The sequence below is a fragment of the Cygnus atratus genome, chromosome 3 (assembly GCF_013377495.2).
Source record: "Cygnus atratus isolate AKBS03 ecotype Queensland, Australia chromosome 3, CAtr_DNAZoo_HiC_assembly, whole genome shotgun sequence".
Lineage (NCBI taxonomy): Eukaryota > Metazoa > Chordata > Aves > Anseriformes > Anatidae > Cygnus > Cygnus atratus.
In genome coordinates this window covers 54396001-54408004 of record NC_066364.1, presented here as the reverse complement: position 1 = coordinate 54408004, position 12004 = coordinate 54396001, and the positions used below count along the sequence as shown (strand labels likewise).

Below are 12004 nucleotides of genomic sequence, written 5' to 3'. Positions count from 1 at the left end.
CAGTGCCCTGAGGAGTATTGTTGCAATCTATTGGATGAATGAATCAATGCCAAAAGTTTTGGCTTTTGTTATTCTTAAGCTAGAAGGCAATATAAGGACAATTTTCCTTGTGATGAAAATTGAATATTTTAGGAGAGAGCGTATGATGCTTACAGTTTCAAGAGCCCTTTCAGCTTAAAAAAGGAAAGTGAAATGTGAAGTGCTATTAACATGAAACATCTTTAAATTCTAACGGATAAAGTAATTTAAAACCTATTTACAGTACACTTAAGAAAGGGGAAACTACTACTTTTCTGGAGACAAGTGTTTATTGGGAACTATATAGCCCCCTATGCACTCTGCAGCTGCACATGGTCTTACAGTACCAGAAGGGCAAGAGGCAACTGCTGGGGCTCCACCAGATACAAAGAGACTCTGAAAGCATTGGGAACCACAGGGAATGGAAGCCAGGGAGTTTGATAATGCCACAGTTCTTTAGGACAGCTGAAAACAAAAACAAAAACGAACATAACACAGAATCAGCAAGAATCACTCTTTAAGGAGAGAACTGGAAGAAAAACTCATCATAAATTCTATTTAATAAAGAGAGCAAAAAGAGGTATTACTGGGAGCAGCAAAGATACTAAAACCAATGTTTTTAATTGCTTTTATGGAGCAAAATCTGCCTTATTTGAGATCATGTTGGATACTTGCAAAACTGCTATTGTTTCTGTTCCTTAGTTTCAAGACCTGGAAATACAGATCTATCAGCTGGTCACACGATTCGTACGATCTCCTAAATAAAAAATTTAAATGGCACAGTGAAGAAAATGTTTCAGTTAAAATAAGAAAGAGATATTATAGAAATTATTGACAGTAAGGTATTTGCTATGACTTATTTCCCATCTTTGCCTAGCACCAGTGCAGTAACAAGTTATTTTCATGGATAAAGTTGTTCTATACAAATATTCCCTTTCTTGGTACATACAACAGAATTATATTAAACAATTTAAAGTTTTGTAGTAGGAAAGAATCTTTCATTTTAAAATACTAGGGGAAAAAAAATACTTTATCTTCCTGCCAATTTTTGATTCCCTAAGTATGAAAGTTCATTTATACAGTGATCATGAAATGTAAAAAATGTTTCCTTTTTGATCTTCAGGATTTTTTCTGCCTCTTTAAACCACACACCCCACCATCTTTGTCAAAACATTGAAACAAAGAGATTTTCAAGTTGCAGGAGCAGGTCTCAAGGGAAAATGTAAATCCTTCATCATCCAAAAATCGTTCTCTCTGTCTTTTTATTTTTAAATACACCATAGACCATAGACACCATAGACATAGATTATGTCAACATTTTTTCAAAAATTCTCTGACCACCTATCAGCATTGTAAAAGATATAGACACATATATGCATGTGCTCATGCAAATATAGGGTATAAAACAGAACTATTTGGAGAATTTTTTTGTTACCTCCATTAAATGAATAATAAAGTTGGTAAAAAAATTTGCACAAAGAAAAGAGGAAACAATTCTAAATTCCTTTATAGCCACCAGACAGTTTTGCGAATATGCTTTTAAATTGCATATTATTCCATCTCTTTACTATAATAACTCAGGCACCTAAATTAAAGACAAACAAAACTTGAAAGTCTTGGTGATTCATTTTGTTTGTATACATACCCTGTTCACCTGAATCCTTTCATGTCTTCTTTTCCTACTTTTTTCTCCACATTCCATTTACCCTCCTTGTGATCTTTCAGTGTTCTGACCATTTCCCCAGAAAACAGACACAAGAAGATCCTTCTGAAGTGATATTCTTCCTTCCAGTTCCACTTTAGGAAGCAATCTACCATCACTTGGATTATAACCATAAGCGCAAATAAACATGTTCACTTTAATCATATGAAGATACTGAAATCTAAATTTATTCAGGTCTTTTGAACAAGAAATCACCATTGCAATAGACTGATCTTCAAGTAACACCCAACCTTCTACCTCCAGTCTTCACAAGTTTTCTCTTTGGTATCAGGCACTAAGATCTTGAAAAAAATCGATCACTGAGAAAGAGGATTATGTCAGGTAATTCACACCCATCCTTACTCTTCAGAAAGGAATTGCTCATAATGAATATCAAACCCCAAAGCTGAACTGAGTTTTTTATAAGGATGGAGGCAGAACACTGTGCCGAGAAGCAGCTGTGAATCTTGTTCTTTCTAATGTTGCTAGTCAGGTAGATTTGCGTATTTGTCTTTCATCTCCTACTGAATTAACTTTGTAAAGAGTCTTCAGCAAATAGTTAGGGACAGTGTGGCAAGGGGGAGAAAACGCATAAAACCTTTGGTAGTGATGAGTAGGGGAAAACACTTCCTGTATACGTGTTTCACTGGGTGCACAGTAACAGAAGGCTCATTAGAAAAACTGGTTTTGGATCTTAAATTTTCCTAGAGTGAATCTAAACAATGCTTTGTTATACTTGTATGGCATTATTTCATGGAAGGTAAGATTCCTCTCACCTAGATTTAGCCATTGGAAACAGAGGCCTGCAGTCTGAGCTAATCCTTGAGTCTTGCATTATGGACAGTTCTAAGAAAGAGGACCTTCCTGTGAGTAAATCAGTTATTTGTCTTAGAGCAGGAAGAAGAGTCCTCCAGAAATGCCTGTCTTCCTCCACTGACTGTGGAGGGAGCTTAGGTGGTTTGTTCAGACCGGATGAATAACCTTCAGGAGGCTAGCGTCAGGCCAGTCTCAGCTTGTAGGATAACGCCCAAGATAAGGAATGGCAGAGCGGAATACAGCTTCATCCATTCTTCCCTTCTTCTAACCTATTTTCAGTGTGCTCCTTCTGAGCACCAAGCCCCTTCTGTATGTTCTGGGAATCAGGGCATATATATTGGTGAGGAATAGAAATGTACTCTGCATCCTTTCTTCAGTCAGAAAAATATGAAGTTCCAGTACAAACTTTACAGAGCAAACTTTTAGGGAACAGGCTGAAGAAAGAGAAACGATCATCAGACAATACTGTAGGAAATACTATCTCTGCATTAAATGCTCAAACAATTCACAAAATAGAAAAAGGTCAAATTATGTGAGAATACTTTTCCTTTTGAATTTAATAGCTAATTGTAAACGCACATACCACTGCCACAGCATAGACTGTTGTGACAGCCATATCTTAGTGAAGTGGAAGTTATGGGAATTACTATTTTTATTATGTTAACAACTTGTAGGGAAAAAAAATATCTAAAATAGTTGTATGTGAAGTCAGACCATCCTTACTATAGGCTCTTAGCTCCATTCAGATAACTCTATGGAACACAACATGAAAGCCAATGAAAATAAAGCATGGAACATTCAAAACTATCCTAAATTTAGATGTCTGGTATTTTATGGCATTACTAGTTATTCTATCCTTATTTTAATCCTCCACCCATATCATTTCTATTTTCATCTAGGCTAACCATGTAGTTATTCTTATAACATTGTCATTCTTCCAAATAAAATCACCATTTCTACTAAGACAGGATATTGAACATTGAGAAACCATTCTAACTTGCAAGCAGCTTCAAAAGTGTTTAAAATACATCTAAAATGTTTACTTTTTTACATATAATTTCACATAGTAAAATGCCCCACCATACTTTACATATTAAACAGTTGATTCCAAGGAAACATTTGCAATTATTTCAGGTACAACAGAATCAAATCAATTAAACTAATTTAAAATAGTATACTCTCAGCTCTCACTTACATGATGTAATATACTTAATACACAACTTCAACTGCATGAGTTATTCACAAGGTGTAGAATCAAAGAGGAAAAAAATCTTTTTAACAATCACCTTTTGCTCTGAATGGTTATTTAAACTTGTGTCTTTTTTTCACTGTGTGTTTAAAGACACCTCTCCTGTGATGGTAAGGACAAGCATCAGGACTCCTTCGTTTTATGCTGAACTATTTATTTCAACACCACAGTAGTGGGATAATTTATAGCAGGCATGTTGACTAATGTATATGTTTACACCTCCTAAACGTGACAAGCTGCAGGTATGAAAACTGGGTGGTGTCTTAAAAGGATACAGCATTGTTAGATCCCCATTCAATTCATTTTATCTAAAAATCTTGGAAGAGTTACTGAATTTAAAACACTAATAGGTGTTTTTATTATTATTTCTTAATGTTTAGCATATATTAAATACACTGATAGTAGTTGATTTTTGATTTCTTCTCTGGATTTTGCACCAAGTAAATTCAACTAGTTAGCAGAATATCAAAATTCCTCTTATTCAAAAAAAAAAAAAAAAAAAAAAAGAAAAAAGAAATCAACTTACTGTTTCTGAATATATAATTATAATTTCTGTTCTACAATGTGTTTTGACCTCTTGTCTCAATCTGGAAAGTAAACAGGTGATGAAATGTATAAATGTGACAGAAACTCCATTCCCATTGAGCTGTATCTATTTCTATATGTAATGCAAATGTAAATTCTAGAGGGTCTTTTGCAGAATTCTGCACTCCTGTAAGAAGAACCAGGAGAAGATTTGGGAGCACTCTCTATTTCCAGCTAGGGCTGTCTACTATAAGACAAAGTAAATGGCCCTTACAGAGTTCTGAACTAATAATATATACAAAACTGATTGCCACATATCAGAATACATTTCAGCTGAACAGTTTCAGTTTTAATTTGGAAATGGCAATTAAAAGTAACAAATCTAAAAGTCTTTTTAAGATCCAATGCATTCTCCTTTGCTTTGACATTTCCTGGCCCATCTCTTTCCTCATTCTTCCTGTTAATTCTATCCCATAGACAAGCCATTTTTTGGTATTGCTTTAAAGAGAATGTAATACATATTATCTGTCTCTGAAATAGTTGCACAGGGGAGAGGGAAGTGGTGACGTCCAGATTTTTTTGATAGTTTGTTTGCAAGCTCAGTACAGAGTTAGGTTTAAGCTAAAAACTTGCACTGGAGTTGATGTAAAGTTTAGCAATGATGGTGCTGTTGATGGACAAAAATGAACTTTCTGAAAGCTCTGTAGTGCTTCTCTTCCTACTCTGCAACCAGAAGTACTGCAGGGCTGCACAGCACAAAGGGAAAGGGCATGTCGGTACAAGCAAGTTTGAGCATTTATAACAATAGGTCCTGGCTATGGGAAGCCAATATTGGTTTTGAAAACAATCTTTGGAAGCAGAGTACATTTCTCAGGAAACTCTGCAGGTGGCCCTAGCGCTGAGCTTTTAGAAGCACAAAGCTTTTAAACGTCATCACACAGATTTGCTGTATACTTAAGACTGTTCATAGAATGGATGTAAGGTGCCCTAAATACAAGGTTGTTATAATAATAATTAATTATAATAGCACTATTAACAACAGCTGTGGACTCACTACCTAAGTGCTCAAAACATAGATCCTTAAAAGGGAAGCTCAAAAGCTATAGTGTAGAAACAGCTTTTTATTGGTTCCTCCTTTCTATGACATTTATGAGTCACATGTCTATTAAGAAAAAAAAAAAGAAAAAAAAGAAAAAAAGAAGCTTAGAAGCTTAGATCTGCTTCTTTTTAATAGTTTAGCTGCACTTGGAGAAAGATGATGCAAGCTATTTCACTCACTGCTGACCGAGCTTCTTGCTCAGGACGCGATAGAACTTGACTGTAATATCAAGAATCCCTGCAAGAGGCAGAATGGAAAAGGGGTATCCCTGGAGGCTGCTCTGTCTTTCATTGCCAGCCTCTGTAATTACACACCACCTTTCAAAGCAGCTTGTGAAAGCTGTCTTTGCAGTCTGTTTCTTTTCCCAGGCCCTGGGGAAAGTGCATCATAGCCGTTCCCTGCCAAATCCAAACACCTTACGATCAAGCATTTCTAAATATGGCTCTGCAGTAGAGCTGCTGGGACTAATAATAATAAAAGTAAATTAAAAAAAAAAAAGACACTTTTTGTTTTCACTGAAAAATTACATTTTCTTCAATCCATCAAGCTTTATGTAAATATCCAGATTGTGATGAATGTCTCACCTGGAAAGTTTTTCTGATCCAGAATAACATTACTGAAGAGAGAGGAGTCAAAAAGCTCTATGGTAGTCAATAGCCCTAACTCTCTGATATTTTTTGTTCAATTTCCAGGTCACTGGCTACAACAAATTTTGTTTGCTTTGGGATTTGAAAGATTTGGGAAAATCTTTGAAAACCTTAAAGATCTTCATAAAGTGGTAGTCGTCTCAGTCTAGCCCTAGTGTCAAAGCAGCTGTCAAAACCATGAATAAAAAAAGTCTTTTTGCTATTACTAATAAATGCATGCTTACTGCACAGATAACAAAGGATCAACACATATCCTCCTGAATGCTTACAGGCAGGGAAGAATAGCAATTTTTCTCTCCATGGCCTCATGTGGTAAGGAGCCAGATCATTCCAGCTCATGTTATTGCATTCCTTGAGAACATTCCTGTACAATACTGCGTTGCTTCCCCAGTGCTAAGTGATAAGGATTGTAACTCCTTGACTCAGTCTGGCGAACATTTGTGTGAGTAGGTTCAATTTCTTAAGTGAGTAAATGCTCACTGACATAAAAGTGGACTACAGAGGTTACCCCTGGATAGGGGAAAACAAAGGCAAGCATAGATGTGTCCATCAGTTGCTCTTTTCTCAGCTGATTCAGGTTCCAAGGGTAAACTTGTGTTATCCTTTCCAGTGACTGTGCACTTTGGAAGGATAAAGAACTATTTTAAGTTCTCATTTATATGGTGTGCTATAATATAAGGCCCAAGATGGATGAACAGGGGCTCTGTTTTTTAACAACAGTGACTTAGAGATTTGCACATCAGCCATCTCTTCTGTAGAGTCAGACAGATTTACAGTGCCTGGAAATGTTTGCCAACAAAGATGTTATTGTAACTCCAGTGCCTGTTCAGGGAAGTTTATGAGGTAGAGTTAGAAACTGTTCATATTGTCTTCCTGCACTTGATGTATACGATAGACAATATGCCAAATGCATTGCTGAGTTAAAAGCAAAGCTACTGCGAAGTTGGGATTCTATCTTCCACCAAGTATCTCACTCTCTGGTTTGCTGCCTCCACCCTTCACCTAGAAAATAACAGCCATATTTAACCTTCCTTGTGTGACTGTGGGTAACTCAATTATACTTTCTGTGTTTCTTCTTGCACAGTGATAAATAGAGGTAATGTTCACTATCTGACTCAAATTATTTACATCTGCTCAGCTCTTTATGAGAAAGTCGTCTGGTCTTATATATGATTAGTTCTAGTTTACAATACTAATAATCAACTTTTCTCCCTCAGATGCCATCAAAGATGTGTCATTAAATGATGCGTCATTTCTATAAGTTGCCATAATTCCATCGGGGTTCACAGCAACTGAACTATTGTCTGGATATTCTTTTCCTTTCTCAAATACTCTAATGCTTCTTTTTTTTTTTTTTTTTTCTCATACTGACCTTTCGGGTTGCCATTTTTGCTTATTCTAAACACCCATTGACTGCAAATAGAATTACTCAAGACAGCTCATAAATCTTTATCAGAAGACAGTTCCATTGACTAGTGGAGAACAGAAGGTAGCTCTGCTTCTTCTGCTTGTAAGTTTTAGAAGGTGTTTCATAGGTGTTTATATGTCTAAAATGCACCTTTACTAAATCCCTCCTGTGGCTCTCATACCAAGTATTAACTGCCTTTTTCATTAGTGAGATTTTAAATAGTTTTGGTCTGTTTTATATTCTCCTGGAGCTCTGTAGGCTCTGAAGGCTCTGTAGTAAATGGGTACCTTGCTCAGGGATGATCCCCTGCCTCATTTCTTCTACACTTTTCACTGTTTGTGTTAAGGTTATGCTCAAGAACCAATGCTTTTCTGTAAATACATCACTGACATTAGCTGCACATTCCTTGGATAGCAGCAAAGGATTCGGCTGTCTAGACACAACCAAATAAGAACACAAAGCTTACTTTGAGCAAATCACTAACAACTTCTGTTGGCCAACAATGGGCAGAAAGGTTCTCTGATCCCTTTAGCTGTGGTGCATGGGAGTAAGTCCAGGCTCTACATGAAGTAAGTCACTGCAACAGTTTCTTCTTCATCATTTCCATTCTGGGAAGAGAAATATGATCCAGAGAGGCTATAAAGAAATGTGGGAACGCAGCCAGAGTAGTTGCTGCTAAATCTCTCATGTTGGTGTGGTCATTTTTTAATAGCCCAGGTGTAGTATAATGTTGGAGGGATATACAACAGGCAGATGGTACCTGGCCAATCGTTCTGTTATTGGAACAGTACAGTTTCCCTCATATTACTGTCCAATTCTATGTTTGGAACATTACTTTGTTTAGGCTGAAAATTTAACATTGATTATTTTTTTCTACTTGTGGTGAAAGCAGATTTTGTCTTTGTGATCCATTTGGATATAAAAGTAAAGTTTTGAGAGGAGTTGTTTTTTGCCTACATCCTTAGTTTTAGGAAATGCCCAGAAAAATTTACTCTTGGAAAATAAAGTACCCAAAAGCCAGATTTAAGCATATGCTCCATTAGAAATAAAGAAAAAAAAACCTGTACACACTTCAGGATAGATGATAAAAAAGACATGGTAAGAAGAGCTTCAGTCAATGACTCAAGAGATCTTTAGGCCTGAATGAAAATTCGATTAACAGAATTACCATTTTCTATGATTTTATTTGGTATCATTTCAATCCTACTTGATCAAAGATTCAAACTGATATATGGGTCATTTTTCAGTGTTGTGTAAAGTAGATTAGAAGTAACACTCTTGGCAGAAATTGATCATTCTGAATAACATGAAAATATACATCATCATAGTACTTGCCATTAATGACAACTAGCGAAGCTGACCTTGTGAAGAATGTAGATTTTCCATCCATTTTGATTATACATTTTTCTAATTTTTTAATGATCTTCATACCAAGAATAAGCCTTGAGATTACCAGTAATGATATTCCAAAGAAAATCTGTCTTTTATTCTCCATTGTCATTAAAGTCTCTGCATCGTTCTAATTACATTGCAACCCACAATAAAGACATATGTGTTTGGATCTTTAGAGTTATGTCAAAAAACAAACACAGGAGGTCTTTTGAACTGCATGTTTGGTAGAAATAGGGCATGTAATGCTTCAGTCCATTCAAGGATTTCAAACCCATGAAAGCTTGTGGAGAAATGACAGATAATAAATTATTTACATGAATATATGTTAAGCAAGCAGGAACTGTAGACAACAAAATGAGTGCATTCATCCTGCTTCATGGACCTTTCTCTGCTTCTCATATTGGGAATACCCAAGAACATTTGTTGCTTCACTGCTAGTTTACCATTACAACATACAATGCTGTAGAGCATAATAGAGTGGTGCAGGAAAAAAAAAAAAAAAACAACAAGGTGACAAAACAGCTTTGACTTTTTTTTTTTCTCCCACTTTCTCTCCATTCAAAATACTATTTTTAGCTCACCAAATATATCTAACAGAAGGTCTTCTGGTTGTCAGCTGTCCACAGCCAAGCTGTAGATTTACCAGCAGGGGAAAAACTTTGTTTTCTAATATTATTTCAACTATTATTTCAGGATAATGATAAAGGATCTGTGATATAGCAACAGACAATATAGTGACTTTTCCTATCCTTTAAAATCTATAGCGAAATGTCTCAGATACATGTAAAGATTTAATTTCCTTGCATACACACTAGAGTTACCTGAAAAGAATTGTTGGCTTTTAAATAATCAGTTTTCCAAACTGCCGTAAGCACATTGATGTCCCTTTCATCCACTTGAAGCAGCAGTTGTTTATCTAGAAGCAGAGGTTAATCGAGAAGCAGGTGTCAAAGAAAGTCTATGAACATGCTCTTCACACTTTTGCAATTTCATTTGGCCTTGCAAGGAGTGAAGTTCAAGGTCATCAGCAAGGAATGTTCCAGAAAGTTGTCACATTTAGCACAAAAATACCATACTCCTCGATCCTCTCTGTGAAGCAAACAGGATCCTGACAAATAGCGTGTTTGTATAAAGTGCCTGGAACTATTGCTATTTTAGGAGGCCTTGCTCTATTGTGAAAGTAGCCTAAGCTATTTCACTTCTTCATGCAGTAAAATCACCTGTTGGACCACCTGTTGCTCTGCTGTAATACATGGCACAGATCTTCCTCAACAACAAGGGATTGGAGTGAGTAGGGTACCTCTGTCCACTTCAGTTGGCTGGAAGGCAGAGTCGTATTTTCCAAAGGCTGTACAGACATTGCTTGCTGGCAGTATGATAAGAGACCTCTGCCCTCTGTCCTACTTGGGGCTGAAGAACCATGTCCCTCAACCATCCTCTTTATCAGCTTGTTTTCTCTTCTTTTTTCTCCTTCCTCTTTGGTATGTTAAATGGCCATCTGATTTTCCTAAACAGTCTTCTGCCATTTTCTTACAAAGTCTTTTTTGCCTTAGCTGGTGCAATGTCCTTCAGCAGTACCTGTGGGTAGATAACTTCGGAGGTGGAAGATCAGATCATGAAGATGAGATTAAGGAAGATTTTGTCCAGACAACCTCAGTCTGTCAGCTGTAAATTCACAAGATGTTGTCATAAGTAGGAGACACAAAAGAGGAGCCTCAATGTGATAAATTAATACACGGACAGTGGCCTTTGTCTTCTTAATATGCCTTCACTTCTGACAGCATGCAGAGCATTTTCATTTTAGAATCTTCTCTGTTTTCTCCTTCAGGAACTGTGAGGGTGTCAAAACCAACAAAAACAGATTAAATGTTAACACCAGCTAAAAAAGTACCTGTGTTTTCTGTGTTCTGTAATTCTAGTTTGTTTGGTTTTTTGAAATTTGTCATGAATACTTGTCTGTTGGGGTGGGATTTTTTGTTCGTTTGTTTCAATTTGCTGTAAATAGTGTTTCATTAATATATTTGTTTTGTTTATGGGTGGGTTTCAATAGTGTTATTACTGTTATCCAAGTTGTATAGTGCTTTCAAAGAACTCCTATAATTGCAGTCTGACAAACAGTATATTTTGTATCCCAAAGACCTTCAGTAGTACCAGTGTGTGTATAAGCAACAAAAATTATCTCTGAGCTCTTTATCAGAGTTTTCCCTCTATCTTACTCATCTTGCAAATTAAAGCAAAGAGATCAGTCTCAGCCCAACACCACCCATAGGTATACACACCTTTGACTCTCCACTGCATCTCAACCCACAACTCTAGTGTTTTTAGAATGTTACATTTTCCATTCACTTTGTAAGCCTATGGAATATTTGAAAACATCTGATTACAGGGAATTCCTAAGGATTCCTTTATTTTTGTTAACATGGGAAATATACTGGTCCAAACAAAATCATACATGTTTCTTTGTTTTGGCTTTCGTACATTTTTGAGTAGCCAGGGGACATCCTTCATCATCCATGTTGCTCTTTATCTGTCTTTATTCTTTTATCTGTCCAAATACCTGATTCCTTCTCTGGTTCTTCAGTCATAAAGAATTTGAAAAAAGCATTTCCCTCGTGGAAAAGTACCACTTCTTTTTTCTACATAATGTCCGTATTTCCTGTGCCCGTGTGTCCTTGCATTCCCCTCTTCAGCTTTTCTGTTTTCAAAGGGATCTGCCAGCACTCTTTTCTTTAGCTCCTTCTCTGAAGAAATGTTGATGATGTAGACCCCAACGCGTCACAGAGAAGCTTTCCCCTAAGCATCAGCTATCCTATTGTTTTGTCTAACCAAGTCTATTCACAAGATAATAACACTTAATGAGTCCCTCTCTCTCTCTCCTTCCCACAGACAGACTTGTAGACGCCACTCTTCTGCTTTTTAGCGTGTGGAGTAGGAAGCAGTCACTACAAAGGCATGTCTACATTGCAGACAGAGCTATGACTGCATCACGTTCAGACAGACCTGAGTTACCTTTACGGTTCTCCCACTACCTTGCTCAGTTACTGGGAGCCATTTTGTCAGCCCCACAAAACTGTGCTTGCCAGTGCCCCTAACCTTGTTCAGAGCTGCAGCCTCCTGCAAATTCATTTCCATGTGCAGCTAGGTTTCC

General features: G+C 36.7%; 1 long non-coding RNA gene across 1 annotated transcript in view; it reads right to left on the bottom strand.

Annotated features, from left to right (window-relative positions):
• Window positions 1-12004, bottom strand: part of LOC118243968 (uncharacterized) — a 76832-nt gene that overhangs the window by 5522 nt on the left and 59306 nt on the right. The window contains exon 3 of the long non-coding RNA XR_004777405.2: window positions 9678-10687. This is a non-coding gene — a long non-coding RNA (uncharacterized LOC118243968). The remainder of the gene's footprint in view (window positions 1-9677; window positions 10688-12004) is intronic.